The sequence below is a fragment of the Dromaius novaehollandiae genome, chromosome 2 (assembly GCF_036370855.1).
Source record: "Dromaius novaehollandiae isolate bDroNov1 chromosome 2, bDroNov1.hap1, whole genome shotgun sequence".
NCBI lineage: Eukaryota > Metazoa > Chordata > Aves > Casuariiformes > Dromaiidae > Dromaius > Dromaius novaehollandiae.
In genome coordinates this window covers 61,351,105-61,366,737 of record NC_088099.1, presented here as the reverse complement: position 1 = coordinate 61,366,737, position 15,633 = coordinate 61,351,105, and the positions used below count along the sequence as shown (strand labels likewise).

Here is a 15,633-nt window from a genome sequence, read left to right as displayed (position 1 = left end):
GGCAGGATACTCATGTTTTTTCTATCAGTGCAAATAGCAATAGTCAGTATATGTTACCCTAAAACAAATACTTAGCTTTATTTGTTTTATTCTAAGGTGTCAATCAAGGCTAATAGGGAATTGCAACTTCACCTGAATGTCCTCTGAGAGAGAAGAAGTAAAGTTTATGTGGTCCTTGTGAATGTATTGTAATAAGGCATTGAATAGTACTGGACAAGCACATACACACACATCACTGCATATATTGAAGCACAGAGTAATGTTTATGTTGCTACAACAGTCAGGAATGACCTAAGGGGGCCACATTTGGATACAGTTTACATTTATAGTAACATTTAGGCTGTTATCCAAGTCAGAGCCAAAGAGTCTCATTCCAAAAGTTTTCTTTCTACATTTTTTCCTCTATACAGTGTAAACCATTTTTAACATCAGTTACATTAAAACTGGAACCAGGAAAGAAGTTCCTTCTAAGTTTGTGTTCAATCCACAGCATTTAGGCAGGTTTCAGTCCAAAAATCCCATGTGTCTGTGGTCTTCCTCTTCTCTCTTAAAAAAATAGTATTCCATTGTATTAAAAGTGTAGGATTCTTGCCCAGTGAGAACATTTTTTTTTCTTTTGTTCAAGCTGAGAGAATACAGGCATACCTCGTTTTATTGCTCTTCACTTTATTGTGCTTTGCAGATATTGTGGTCTTTACAAATTGAATATTTGTGGCAACCCTGCATCGAGCAAGTCTACTGGCACTGTTTTTCCAACAGCATGTGCTTACTTTGTGTCTCTGTGTCACATTTTGGTAATTCTCACAATATTTCTAACTTTTTCATTATTATTGTATCTGTTATGGTGATCTGTGATCAGTGATCTTTGATGTTACTATTGTAATTGTTTTGGGGTGCCACGAACCATACCCATATAAGACGGCGAACGTAATTGATAAATGTTGTGTGTGTTCTGACTGCTCCACCGACCGGCTGTTCCCCCATCTCTCTCCCTCTCCTCAGGCCTCCCTATTCCCTGAGACACAACAATATTGAAATTAGGCCAGTGAATAACCCTGCAATGGCCTCTGAGTGTTCAAGTGAAAGGAAGAGTTGCACGTCTCTCACTTTAAATCAAGAGCTAGAAATGATTAAGCTTAGTGAGGAAGGCATGTCGAAAGCCGAGATAGGCAGAATGCTAGGCCTCTTGCGCCAAACAGTTAGCCAAGTTGTGAATGTAAAGGAAAAGTTCTTGAAGGAAATTAAAAACTCTACTCCAGTGAACACACAAATGATAAGAAAGTGAAACAGTCTTCTCGCTGATATGGAGCAAGTTTTAGTGGTCTGGATAGAATATCAAACCAGCCACAATATTCCCTTAAGCCAAAACCTAATCCAGAGCAAGGCCCTAACTCCCTTCAATTCTACGAAGGCTGAGAGAGGTGAGGAAGCTGCAGAAGAAAAGTTTGAAGCTAGCAGAGGTTGGTTCATGAGGTTTAAGGAAAGAAGCCGTCTCCATAACATAAAAGTGCAAGGTGAAGCAGCAAGTGCTGAGGTAGAAGCTGCAGCAATTTATCCAGAAGATCTAGCTAAGATCATTGATGAAGGTGGCGACACTGAACAACAGATTTTCAATATAGATGAAACAGCCTTATCTTGGAAGAAGATGCCATCTAGGACTTCCATAGGTAGACAGAAGAAGTCAATGCCTGGCTTCAAAGCTTCCAAGGACAGGCTCACTCTCTTGTTAGGGGCTAATGCAGCTGGTGACTTTAAGTTGAAGCCAGTGCTCATTTACCATTCCAAAAATCCTCGAACCCTTAAGAATTACACTAAATCTACTCTGTCTGTGCTTTATAAATGGAACAATGAAGCCTGAATGACAGCACATCTGTTTACAACATGGTTTACTGAAAGTTTTAAGTCCACGGTTGAGACCTACTGCTCAGAAAAAAAAGATTCCTTTCAAAAGGTTACTGCTCACTGACAATGCACCTGGTCACCCAAGAGCTCTGATGGAGATGTACAAGGAGATTAATGTTGCTTTCATGCCTGCTAACACAACATCCATTCTGCAGCCCACTGATCAAGGAGTAATTTCAACTTTCAGGTCTCATTATTTAAGAAATACATTTCGTAAGGCTATCACTGCCATAGATAGTGATTCCTCTGATGGATATGGGCAAAGTAAACTGAAAGGATTTTCTTCTGGAAAGGAATTCCTTCTGGAAAAGATTCACCATTCTAGATGCCATTAAGAACATGCGTGATTCATGGGAGGAGGTCAAAATAGCAACATTGACAGGGGTTTGGAAGATGTTGATTCCAGCCCTCATGGATGAGGGGTTTGAGACTTCAGTGGAGGAAGTAACAACAGATGTGGTGGAAATAGCAAGACAACTAGAATTAGAAGTGGAGCCTGAAGATGTGACTGAATTGCTGCAATCTCATGATAAAACTTTAACGGATGAGAAGTTGCTTCTTATGAATGAGCAAAGAAAGTGGTTCCTTGAGATGGAATCTACTCCTGGTGAAGATGCTGTGAACATTGTTGAAATGACAACAAAGGATTTAGAATATCCCATAAACTTAGTTGATGAAGCAGCAGCAGGGTTTGAAAGGATTGACTCCAATTTTGAAAGTTCTATTGTGCATAAAATGCTATCAAACAGCATTGCATGCTACAGAGAAATCCTTCGTGAAAGGAAGAGTCAATTGATGTGGCAAACTTCATTGCTGTCTTATTTTAAGAAATTGCTACAGCCACCCGAACCTTCAGGAACCACCACCCTGATCAGTCAGCAGCCATCAACATCAAGGCAAGACCCTCCATCAGCAAAAAGATTATGATTCATTGAAGGCTCAAATGATGGTTAGCATTTTTTAGAAATAAAGGATTTTTTCATTAAGGCATGTACACAACTTCCATATGCACAATGAAAAAATTGGTGTGACTCACTTTATTGTGATATTCACTTTATTGAGGTGGTCTGGAACTGAACCCTCAATATCTCCAAGATATGCCTGTACCTGGCAACTTAGCTTTTGGTTTATCAAGTACAACATTTTTCTCCCTCTGCTAGCTATCTGTCAGTTTAAACTTCATATAGTAAACTAGTGAGAATATCAAATCTAGAGCCATTAAGATTGCCTTGCTTATACCTGTGTAATTTAATTCAATAAAAAGCATAAACTACCTTAAGCTTTTGTAGCTCGGGCTCATGCTTGTTTTACAATATCAATTTTAGACTAACTCTGGTTAGAATACTTAAAGTTTCTAGTATGGACAAAGCCTGCTATAGGGAGCAGCCTGAGGATCGTCTTTAATACAGTATGTATATGGTGAGATTTAGTTTATGAAGTGTATCTGAGTTAGAAAGAATTACCTTTCCCACGATTCAGATTTGTGATCTCTACTGTCTTGCATCAATATTCCAAGAAAAAAAATTTTTTTTTGAAATATCTGATGCATTTTAGACTATTAACTGCTGAGTGTTTGTTTTCCTTTGGGTGTTTCCATTCCATTTTTCCCCCTACCCAGCAAATGGTACCTGACACTCAACTGCTGTGTTGAGATCCAGATTAATTAAATAAATGTATACAGCCCATTTTACTGAGAGTTATCCCTGCTGAGTTGGGAGTTTTCTCTAATGTTTATATAGTGGTCCCTGAATCATCCTGATTTTTAGAATACAACGTAATGCCTTACAGAGGAAATTTTCAAAGTAAAATCACTGAAAAAATCAATGGACAGTAGAGCCCTCTAAATGTGTCTGAGGAATGAAAGATTCAAGAAAAAACAACAGGTATTATCATACTGGATAAATGTTCTATATTCCTAGTAGGCCTCTGAAAAAAACTTGTATTTTTTTCAGAGGCCTACTAGGAATATAGAACATTTATCCAGTATGATAACCAAGGCCAGTACTTAGAGGCCAGTTTCTAAAAGAGGTTGCAAGAACCTCTCATCAAGCAAAAGATTTTTTTCTAATCCTCTTTAGCTATTTTTTGGTTTATAAAACATGGTCCTCTGTGCATCTGTTAATTACCCACATAAATGCCACATCAGTTTATATCATGGCAACAGTTTGCACAGGTTACCAGTGCGTGAAATAAAATGTGTTTTGTTTCATTAGCTTCATTGCCTTTCATCACTATTAAAACTCACCTTTTGTCTCAATATGACATAAGGTTAAGTAGTGTCCCAAATTCATTTCCACCGTGCTATAATTTTGCATCCCTCTCTCATAACTCCATCTAGTCGTCTCCTCTTTTATCTAAGCAGGCCAATCATCTTCACTCTCCCATGATATGAAAGCTTTCTGGGTATCTTGTTGCTTCCATTGGCCGTCCATATATCTTTTATTTTTCCCACCTATGTTTTGTTTTCTATTGAATCGCCAGAGATGAATTCCAAGTTGCTATTAAGGAGTTGCCAAAGATTTATAGTTGGCCATCGAACGTGTTCAATTCCTTTCTTCACAGATCCTAATGATTCATTTACATCTTAGATCCTTGTTGTCCATGGAGTAGACACTTCCTTTGAGTTATTTACAGTGCTGCTTATGTTTCCTATTTCATTACATACATTTTTTTCAGTTAAACAGTATACATACAATTCCTTTTGGTTTCCACTGGATTGTCCTGCCTGTACTATGTTTCATAGGCCATTCATAGAGCAATAATCAAACACTGTCAGTGTGAAAATGTCATTGGGACTTTTATATGATTTTGACTTTAGACAGGGCTGTACTCTGATCATTCTTGTAATATCAGGCACAAGATCCCCTTTTTGTTTGTTTGCTCAGTCTTGCTCAGACCATGATCCCAGCCAGTGGACTGCTCACTTGATACACCCGAGCTTCAGTAAGGGCGCTTACCGTAGGTCTGTCTTCCTCACTCACTGGTCTGAAAACCTAGTGTGGCAAAAACAAGTGAGGTTAAGTTATTAACTCACCTTATTGAGTAGGAGCAGGGAGGAATTTAAAGTCCAACTAGTAAACTAACTACAAAAGTCAATATGACTGAAACCAGGCCAGAGGGACAGACCTGAGTCCTGAGACTTCCAAAAAAACAGCCAGATCAGGAAAGGCATTTCTTGTCACGTTTTGTCCATCTTAGAAATGACATTGGGAGGCCCTGACCATTTGATCTTAATAAGGTATAACTACCTTATACTCTAGATCAAAGTAAGACAAACATTATAAACAAATCTGAAGTATGGCTTTTTTCTGGCAGACATTAGACATTCTTCTGTAAGGGAGAAATATAAACAAAACACAATTTCCATTTCACTCCTCCTGCCCTAACAGACCTTTCAATAGTAGCAGAGATACAGAGCCAGAGAACACATGGCAGCAGATGACAAACTAGATAATTTATCATCATAAACACATTGGGAAAGCCACATATTTACAATTATTTCTGTTAGTTGATAAATCTTTTGCTAACTGCTCCTTATGGGTGGAATTTACATGCACTGCTCTGATTTGCACTGACACTTAATAATTAGGTCTTGGCTCAGTGGACTGTTGCACCAGGGCCTGGAAGTACATAGCCCATCACCTTGTTTGCCAAATAGATGGTGGAACTTGTGATCTTCTGCCTCCCTCATGTGTGCCCCATATAATACACACATATAAATCTTCTCTGGCAGGGAGAATTGCGTGTTGAATGAAAGTGAAGTTTTAGCACACACGTGATTTTACTGTACAAACGTTGGACATAACGGCTAAATTGGTCAACCTGTTTTTCTGCAGGAACATCTTCCCTCTCTGGATTCTTTTCACTTCAAGACTAGGGCTTAAATTGCCATTCAGCTTTTAATGGCAAGAATCCATGTTTTTCTGGCATTAATTCTTTTTATTACTATCAGCTGTTATGTACTTTATTTTTCTAAAGTCACTCTGTTCAAAGATAGAGAAATCAATCTGCAATCTAAGAAATCCCTCTTTAAAGCAATCATATAGGTGTGGCCTCCTTACCCTTATTCTTACCTTACTTATCCTATCTCACTAGCGAGTAAGGTGCCTGCAGGTTCTTTACACTCTACAGCTTTCACCATCTCCCATATGGGAATAATTTGCATTTTTCTGTTGCAGTATTTCCATCCCAATTCTCCTTGGCTTCTTAAAAGTAGACTCATCTTTTCACTGTTTTCCTTTTATTCTCTGAAGGTTATGTAACATTTACCACCTAAATCTTATCTGAGTTTAAGTACCATTTTTCCTCTTGCTTTTTATCTAAAACCATCATCAGTACCCTTTTATATTAGAAAAGTGAAACATGAAAAGTTGTACTTCAAAGGAGACTATAAAATACTGGTGAATTAACAACTTAGCAGAAAGCTATCAACTAATTCTAATAAAAATCTGAACTATGGTTTAAAAATGTAGTCACCTGTAACAGATGGCAGAGGAAGGTAGAAATCAAGCCACTGTGGGGTATTATACTACATCACTGACTTAAAGAAAATATCATCATTCTTTGACTTCAGTGGGACTTAACCTCCTGCTCAAGTGAGGCACGTGATCAGTCATCATAGGCCTTACTTTAAGTAGGAGCTGTTTTGCTTCTCCGATCACCGGCACGCAGAGCTCCCATTGTGATATTTGGCAGTGGTTTAATGGCAGATAATGACACTGTACTGCATGAAATGTCAAGTGAAATTGTACAAGTCGGACATCATCACTAGTGTTTTAATTTGGTCACATAGCTGGATTTATCATCTGTGTTTTCATGTAGTTTCCTTTGTTAACTATTATGGGCTGAAGTACCTAGAATCATGTTTTACTGCTTTTGCAAAAAAACAGTTTGGAAGTTCAGTGCCCCTTAAAACCCAAAGTGGGACAATTATTTGCTTTTGTTTCAGAGGGAAAAGTGCCACATACTGAACTACCTCCTGTAAAAGTTACACTAGACTCTGAGAGTTGACATTCACAGCACGAAGAGTTTATCTGAGAAGACAGAAAGTCTGCTTAACTGCTAATAGATGTGGCCAACGGCAATAAATCTATTAGAAAAAACATAGGTGCAGAAAAGTCACTAAAAAGACCAGTCAAGGTTAGCAGTGGGGTGGAATATAGAAAGGTTAGTTTAACTAACGGTAATAATTTCTGTTAACCCACTACCTTCGGACCAGCCAGTTTTACTGTATCTTTGGCTTATATATAAATCTCTCAAATCACTGTTCCACCCTAATTAGGATGATTTATTTTACTGATACAAGCAAAGAAAATGATGGTTGTACACTGTACACTTTGTATCATGAATACCAGTAAACAAGCACTGTATCATCTCTCTGCAGCTCTTTGGAAAATCAGAAGACAGAATGAGTTCTTGGGTTGCAACAAATTTGCATGATGGGAAATATAAGCAAATGACTGAATTGTAGACTCTGCTTTCTGGGTTATTAAAAGATGTTTTAGCTGAAGGAATACTGAGGAAAAGGTTTTTTTAGTTACTGAATTAAAAAATGTATATTGGGAGCTTTGATATTGATGAAGAAACATGAGTTTTGTGGGGCTTGTTATACTTTCTGATCTCTTCCGGCTATAATTAAGTGGGGGAAAAAAAGCCTGTTGATAAAATGCAGCAGATGGCAGTAATGTACAAAGGAAACATGATCCTTTGCCTATCTCAGGATTACTCTAAGCATACAGACTTTACCATTCCTCACACTGACTGGCTGACCTAGAGCTGCTAAATATCTCCATTTTACTTGTCTGGATTTCAACTTGTTTTAGTATATTTGTCAGCAAGTGTCTTAAATCAAGAAACAGGCAGCAAGATTCAAAGTTGAATGCCTTTACAAGTTCAAAAGAACATCACTGAGAAGCTGTCATCATAAATAAGTAAAAATAAAAAGAGCTGTGGATATTTAGACACACCTACTCAGAATAAGAATGTCATCTTGACTTCATTTTAGATGTACAACAACTTCCAGGTAAAATACAGCATGCCTTATTGAAAAACATTCTGTATTATTTAGGTGTTTCAGGAGATGACAATATAATTTTCAGCATCTCCTGAACACTCAGCTAAAAATGAAAAAATAAATCCTTTATTGTTTTATACTGCTCAGAACAGTTTTAAAAGAGAAACCTCCCAAGTCCTTTCACTCTTCAGTTCCAGGATGCCTGTACCCACTCTCTTTTCTATCAAATTAGTAACTTTGGGCTCTAATTCACAGGCTATGGGATTTGTGGCTAGGGCCAGCTTTGTGTTATAGCCAGATTTGGTGGAAAGCATGAGAGTGGCCTTGAAATTAGGAGCTGGGAAGGAGGTGGCTTAATTGTATACTTTGGTTTTCTGCACTCTTTGGCCTCTTAATTTTATGAATGTTAAGGATGGACACAAACTGTTGGGAGTTGGCAAAACAAGCCCCCTTCGTTCCCTTTAAGCACACCTTTCAGCTCCAGCCCAGGTGCACACCACAAGGCAGCAGCTAATGGAGGGTACAGAAGCTCCCTTATTTCTTTCCAGGGAACATCCCCTCAATTTTAAACATGAGAGCAAGAAACGTACTTTAAAAGAAGAGGCAGACGAGAGTTCATTGTTAATCACAGCGCTCATTAAAAAAAAGCCGCATAAAGGAGTTTATTTTTTTTCTCTCCACCTCCTCAGCTTTCCTCTGGCACAGCTGCAGCATTCGTTTAGACTTTTCTGCCTCTCAGGAACATCATCAGTGATCAGCATTTGGGTAAAGCTCTTTAACACATAGAATTGAGGACAATATTGGATACTATCTTTCTTGACAAGTATTTTTTAAAGAGGCAGTAAAAATTTCCTTCGCCTTTATCATTGACCCAGAAAGTAAATGAACAGCCTAATGTTTACTTTTTAACAGAGAAGTTTTGTTTCTTTTCTTTCTTTAAAGGACATATACATTTTTTTTTTCACAAAAACACTGCCACAGCCAAGCCCATTCCAAAAATTAAATAATACTATGAGCGTTATTATAATAGTATAAAAACAATCATCTGCTGAAAGCCAGCTTTGACAAAGTGAAGCTAATCTAGCAAGACTATTGTAGAATTCATGCCACCAAAGGGTAACTGTTATACTTCCTGAATGAACCAGCGGAGTTTAGTGTTAGTGTGTCTGTTTTGACCTGGAAATTTGAACACAGAAAGCTTGCTATCTTTTCCACCCGCCTGGCATTAGTTTAGACCACTGACAGATAGGTCTCCATTATGGAGGATGATGTTTTCCATTTCATAATGGAGAAGGTCTTAAAATAATTCTTATTTTTCATAGATCTACCTAACTGGCATTCCCATCCAGGAAAAACAATTTCTGGAATAAACTAGTCAATGACGGGAATTATTTCATGATTTTAACGATAGCCTGCAGGCCAGCCTGTTGGCATCTGAGCTAATCAGTCCATATGCCATCTTTTATTCTTGTGGGGGTTTTGCTTAAAAAGTATACTGTAATGTTATTCCCACCCAGAGAGAAAACCAAACTCTAGCTTCTATCCGTAATGTGATGGATGTAAAGGAATATTACTAGCTGTAAAAAATTAATTGAAATTATGTAAAAACCTGTCTCGTTCTGAGCTGTATTCACTAGTACCTTATTGGGCACAAATATTTAAGCATTTAAGTAAAACCATCTACAAGTTTGTCAGTAATTAAGACAGCAGCTCTTTAACCTTTCAAAGGAAGTTGTTACTCTATTATATGTATCAGACAAACAGAGAGAAGATATGAACATTATTGACATAATGTTAATTATCTTGAATATGTTCTTAACATGAAATTTAATCTTCCCATTCTGCCCAGCCAATGAGGCATACAGAATATCATCTGTTACTGCTTGCTGAATGTTTAGATACATGTGTTAGGAGAAAATGCTTGTTCTTCCTTTATTTTGTGGATTTTAGTTTCAAGCTACACCTGTCACTTTACATTACTGTCTTTTTATGGCCTATTTTTTATTTTTGTGGGGAATATTATGCACTGCTTTCTAAAAAAAACCCCAAACAATTAGTTGAAGAATTATCTGAGTCAAATTCAGAATCTAAATACCCTCAGTTTTTGAGTAACTGAATTCTAAATTTAGGTCTTCCTCTGAATATGGTAAAAGAGAAGTGATCTGACACTGATATGCCATACTGCAGAGTCAATCCTTTGGGTCATTTTTCCGTGTACGAGAACTAAGGCACTGCTCAATTTCCTCTGCAGACGAATGCAGGTATTGGAGGAGGATAATTACAGGAAATAACTTCCTTCAAAAAGGAATATATTCTCTTACAAATAGCAAAAAGGCAGAAGGAAAATATGAAGGTCTGAGAAAGAAGAGTTATGAAGAAAACAAATACAGAAAAGTAAAAGAAAAAAATTAAAACTTATCAAGTGTTGATCCTAGAGTTACGCATTCTTGCATGTAGATTTATCTATTCCTTCTTCATAGAAAGCAGGAAAAGATAATTAAAAAAGTAATTTAGAAAAGCTCACTGGATTATACTAGTTGGCTTTGTGGATGTAAAAGGTATGCATCATACAGAAACCGTAGCTGTCTGTTTTATTACTATTTTAATTGTTTTACTTTAAATCATGGCATATACTACTTATGAAGAGAATATTAATTAGTGAAAGTTAAGTCTGACTATTAATCAAGATGTTAAGTAAGTAGTCTCAGTGGACATTTATAATTAGCACTTGAATGTATAAGTAGATATTAATGGCAAGCTAACCAACAAATTGTAGAAAATCCTATAGTCTGGAATAGGAAGTGGGGGTTGATTTTTTATGATTGCATTTACTCACGCAATACATTTGGATAAACATGGACTTTCTTGGCTCTCTATTCTCCTGAACCCATAACAAGGAGATTCTTAACATCTGTCAAGACAATGACTTTTCTTTTTCTCAGTCAAAAAAGAAGCTGGCTAGGAATTCCTTGACCTCAGGATGCTGGATGACCTTTTTACAAATCTCTCACGTGTGGCAGCTGTTCATGTGCCTAGTGGCATTCAAGCAACATGTTTAAATCATGTTCTGCTGACTACGCCCCAAGAAGACAGTATCATGAGCACCCAAAGTGAGTCTCACCTTACCTCTGCCCCTGTCATCAGGCGGCATTGCTTACTGTGGCCTGACGATGATCGGAGCGCGCTTTCTGCTTCACATCCTATCACTTGTAGGAAAGGTACAGGAATTAGAATTTTAATGATAATTCCATTAGGGATTTGCAAACCTGCATAAAAGCCAGCTGACTCTCCATGGGCTGTTCTAGTTCTATAGTGCTAACAGGAGTTAAGGGCCTAGTTATGTCAGCAGTGCAAGCATGTGAAAACCAGAGAGAGATGAGATATGTCATACAGTAAAACAACACATTTAAAAAATTTGAATATGAGGACATGTAAAATCCTTTATATTGTCTAAATATCTACTATAAATACAGTATTCTAAAAATAGTGTTCTGATTAAGCATACAAGTATTTTAACTGCAGCTTTTTGTGAAAGTCTCTTTTTATAAATTAAAAAATAATAATCCTGGTCCCAAATCTGTATTTTTACATCGTCTTTTTGCCTGCATTAAGGGAAATCAAAATATAAATAAGCATATCACTGTTATTAATTTAATTCAGTGTCATTATTCCCATTGTATAACCTGCAGTAATTTATTGTACATATTAAAAATACTACATTATCCAGAAGGAATATACTATGTTATTTGACTTTCCTACATAAAACAGTAACTCAAAACTTACGTGAAATCCATCTGACAATTTTTCTTCTGAAATCTAATTAAATATCCCTTTGAAAAGAAAAAATGATTGAAATTAGACACAATTAAAAAGCAGCATGAAATTTTAAGTGCAGCGAGCAGTGGATTTTCTCATTATTATTATTATTTTCTATTTCCATGGATTTTGTACGGAATACTTGATATAAGAAATCTCATTGGGAAATTAAAATAACAGTGGTTACTTATCTGATATTCTGAAGGTTTCTGAAGTGTTTCAGAAAAGCATGTATTATCAGTATTCTCTGGTAACACATAAAACAGAAGCATGAAAAGTGTGAAGTGAATTGTTCCACATGCCACAGTAGGATTGGGGGAGCCAAGAACAACCCCAAGGTCTCCTGACTCTCATTCATTTCCTCTGCTGTGTCACCATTCAAGCAGAGCCCTAAGGAGAGACTAAACGGATATGTAGGCTTTACATTTCCATGAGTGGATTTCAGTACGAGTTAATAATGAAAGAGTGCTGGTAGTTATTTCCTTTACTTGGTGGTCTTCATAATTAGCATCTTGAAAGCACGAAGAGACTTTTGGTTTGCCCATCCATATTAGTACCTAAAGAAAATGAGACCAAAGCCAAAGAGAGAAAATGAAATTAGCATTCATTTCTGAAAAGACTGAAGTGCTATTAAGAAACCTTTCCCATGTCCAGGAGAGAAGACTCAAAGGTTATGTTCCAGGCGATCAAATCTAACACACTGTTATCGCAAGCACCATATCCTATAATTTATTTTATAAGCTTTTCTGTTTCATAACTCATCCCCCTTTCACCTACTCCTAATCTAGTCAACACCTCTAAATGCATTCTCCTCCCCTTTCCCCGCGTTCCCCTCCCTTCTTTCGATTTTCCACTCATTTACACTCAAACATTTACAGTTCATCCTTCATTTTCACACTGACTTCCAGTATGCAGAACACCAAAACACAGAGAAAACACTCCTGCCCTCTGTTTTCTTCTGACTTTCAGTCCTGATTCTTTGCACCACAGCACTTCTCAGGAAATGTTCAGCTCGTTCAGCTCCATTTCATGGCAAGGCCTGCTATAGACAGAGAGTTTAACCCTTCAAAGTCACTTAAAAACATGCAAACAAAAGCAAACGCTCTGAACGCCATTCTTCAGTATCTATTTACACTAGACAAAATTTGCCTCAGGTGACCTTCTTTTTGCACCTTGTGGCTGAAGTGATCTCTAGGATTTGCATAGGGTTAACGTCTACACCCAGCTCTAACCTAATCTAATGTCTAGACCTAACGTCTAACCCTAGGTTAGCATTAATTTCACATTTAGCTCAGAAAAGAGTCTTCTGATATATTAAATGAACAAATTTACTGCTAATGTAATTGTAGAATTTTATTCTATCAATTAAAGATAGACTTTATTTAAAATTTAATTGCATTTATACTAAACTAGAAACTAGACTGGTAAAAATAAAACATGTATGTGTTTTTATACCACTGTTTTAACAATTTTACATACAATTTACCTGTTCCAGCGACTGGTTAAACAAATACACCAGTCTTGCTTATGTAGATAAGCACAAATACAATTTTCAAATTAGAAAGAATTAAGTAATACCCAGCTGTGCATACAATATCTTGGGTTCCATTTATTCATGCTTTGTCTGTTTCTAGCCATTTTTGTAATATGTTGTTGATGATTTCACCTTCCAGTAGCTGCATGTGGGTAAAGAAGGAGAATTACAGTTTCATTCTCTTACGTAGAGACACAGGCTTTTCTAGCAGAGAAGTCAGTAGCTGACGAGGTGCTGATCATATGGATCAGCCAAGCCAGGCTCTGTGCTCTGATGCAAATGACAAAACTCTGTAAGACATGGACACAGAATAACACACATTTTCTTCTGGTCTTTCCCCTGTAAACTGTAAACTTTCCCCTATGTAAACTTTCCCCTATGTTTCCCTTTCCATAAATTCTTCTTTGGGGACCAGTTGTCAGACACCATATTGCCAAAGTTTGTGGCCATTCAGTTTTCAATTCCCTGAGACTGTCTCTGAGAATGGATAGCCTGGGATAACACACACATAAGGGTTTACGATAAGTTCCTCTCTGTCCATGCGACTGTAAAGGAAAGGAACATTTGAAAACAGCCTTTGCCTTAATTTTTTTCCATTCTTGTATTAAAAACATCTTTGTACTTCCGACCTGGAACAGCTGGAAAGGGGGTCAAAATACATTTTAAAGCTTTGTTAGTTTTCAAAGAACAATACAACCTACAATTTAAAGCATACATGCTGCATATCCCTTTTAGAGGTGTCACTTCAATATTTGAGCTGTTTCAGACAGCTGCAATCCGTAGGTAACTTGAACATTGTAATAAATGTGGCACCCTTTCAACAAAGCACTTAAGCCTACACTCAAATTTTGCTGAATAAGGACCTGTAACATTAAGATATCATAGCATGTGCTTTGTATACAGCTTTTATTAATGTATACAGGGCTACACAATCCTAACTTCTGCTAAAACCAGCCTCTTCTGTAACATTAAGAGCCAAGGTTTTAAGTCATTCCCTGATTCCATACAAGTATGCACCTTTTCTCTCTTCCTCTGACCAGTTTGGGACTAGCAGAGATTTACAACAGGTCTCAGAAGCTGGAGCTCAAAGCGTAACCATGTTAGCACACTACTAGCTGGCTCTTTCAATAAAAGAAGTCAAGGCAAACAAACTCGATCCTATAATTACAAAAGGAAATTGAAATGGTACATATCTGTCTCATCTTTCAATGAAAGCTTACAGTCTCTAAATGTTTTTAATCAATCAGCCACACAGCACATGTTGCTATGTTTTTGTGTAATTTTGTTTTGTAGTATATACACTTTTTGAACTCATGAGAAAGATTGACCAGCTGCATTCCAAACATCTTCAACCCTTCCCAAACTATTATACATTTTATTGCATATTTTGAATGTGTATATAATATGTGGTAACAGGATAATAGGTATTGGTTCCCTGATGGCTGTTTCAGACCATTATGTAATCACATAATTGCAGACTTGAAGTATCTCATTTACTCGTTAGGCCTGAACTGCAGCTCTTCAGAGCACATTGTAAGGATGTTCAGGCAAGACAGAAAGGATAAAGCGTTTAGGATTTTTTTTCACCTCAGTGGAGCTGCTAATGTGGGTGTGGGTGAAAACCTGGAGTAAAACACAATAGAAAACAGAATCAGGGAGAAGTAGCTGACACCCCATGATTAAAAAGCGTAACAATCCAATAAAATCAGTGGTCAATGAAAAGTAGCAGTTCTAAGACAATAATGATACAATTCTATCACCCTTATTAAAATGCAGAATTAAGTAGTCTGTGAAAGCGTCATGTAATGTCATCTGGCAAAATCATAGCTTTCAAAATTCGTTCCTAAGAGTTTTAGATGAGATTGATATTTGTACCACTTATTTATTTTTAATGATAGATGCTATTCCTCTCTCCTATTCCCCAAGTGCAAAACAGTGTGTGTATGATTTGCACAGGAATGCTAAGCCCACTAAAAAATAAATCCAACAGTTCAAATGCACTTGACAAAAACTGAAATTATTATTATATAGAGCAACTTCATCAATTGATAATGTCATTAAAAAATACTTTTCTTCATTAAATTGGAAGAGTTTATTGAGACTAGTCCAAAAATCTTAAATAAGTATAGATTATAAAATGTACAGATGTTACATACTATTTAGCCAATAAACCTTTGAAGCACTTGGATGAAAGGAAATGTCATATTCATATGATATAAAAATTCTATAAAGTATCAAGGAAGACAAATGTCTGTACAGTGAATACTGCATGTTTGTTGGTTTCTGTATTTTTACATCTCAGCTGACTGGTCTCTTTCAAAAACCAGAGAATTCAGAGGCAATTAATCCAGAAAACGGTCAGGATTGT

At 36.9% G+C, this 15,633-nt stretch overlaps 1 long non-coding RNA gene across 1 annotated transcript; it reads right to left on the bottom strand.

Moving 5' to 3' along the window:
- Nucleotides 1-275: 275 nt before the first annotated feature.
- LOC135327305 (uncharacterized) lies at nt 276-11,743 on the bottom strand. The gene is made up of 3 exons (XR_010387409.1): nt 11,699-11,743; nt 4,860-4,895; nt 276-546 (listed from the first exon to the last, which is right to left on the bottom strand). It is a non-coding gene; the product is annotated as an uncharacterized LOC135327305 (long non-coding RNA).
- Between the last annotated feature and the right edge of the window lie 3,890 nt (nt 11,744-15,633).